Genomic DNA, 753 nt, shown 5'->3' on the forward strand with positions numbered 1-753 from the left:
TGATGTGGCTGCTACTTTAAAAAAGCAGAAAAAAAATACAAAAGATGAATTTGAGGAACGAGCAAAAGCTATTATTGTGGAATTTGCACAGCAGGTAAGAAATCTTTTCTTTACAAAAAGATTTTTCATTTTAGGGTCTTCTGGTGGCTCAGTGTTTAGGAATTGTGCAGCCAACTCAAAGACACAAGAGTCTAATCTTCTAGCTGCTCCACTGGGAAACGAGGGACAGTCTCCGCTCATATGCTTTACAGATGCTGAAAATATCCCAGGGAGTCCACTGTGAGGCACATTAAGCTTGATGACCATAATAGCAGCAACAGCGTATCATAGCGCCCCCCTCCCCATTTTGTTACCCATTCTGAAAAAGCATTTTTACTAATACTGGTTCTGTATGACTAATAATTTGGTAGTGATTTGCCTTCCTTTTCTCCCTTCTCCTTTTTAATGTCACAGACCTGCTATTTCATGCATGTCCCTTTGCAGTCTGAATATTTTAATTTAAAAAAAAAATCAAGGGGACTTGGAAAGAAACTAGTTTTCTACTATATAATTAATATCTACATAATATGTGTACCATGTTATAGTGCTTTGACAAGTTTTAGAATGATTAGTACTTTGCTCATTCAGCTTCTAGTTAGTTAATCGTTTGAATTTGAGATACTGTCTTCCACAGTGGTTTTGCCTTTTATCTCTTTAGGGTTTGAATGCTGCTTTGTTTTATGAGAATAAAGATCCTCGTACTTTCGTGTCTTT

At 36.5% G+C, this 753-nt stretch overlaps 1 protein-coding gene across 1 annotated transcript in view; it reads left to right on the forward strand.

The window, feature by feature from the left end:
* The window catches only part of EIF5B (eukaryotic translation initiation factor 5B), a gene marked incomplete at its 3' end in the record, with an annotated part of 91,235 nt that overhangs the window by 78,638 nt on the left and 11,844 nt on the right, over positions 1–753 (forward strand). The window lies entirely within an intron of this gene.

The sequence above is a fragment of the Elephantulus edwardii genome, unplaced genomic scaffold (genome assembly GCF_000299155.1).
Source record: "Elephantulus edwardii isolate Elephantulus edwardi_28Jun2011 unplaced genomic scaffold, EleEdw1.0 scaffold00062, whole genome shotgun sequence".
Taxonomy (NCBI): domain Eukaryota; kingdom Metazoa; phylum Chordata; class Mammalia; order Macroscelidea; family Macroscelididae; genus Elephantulus; species Elephantulus edwardii.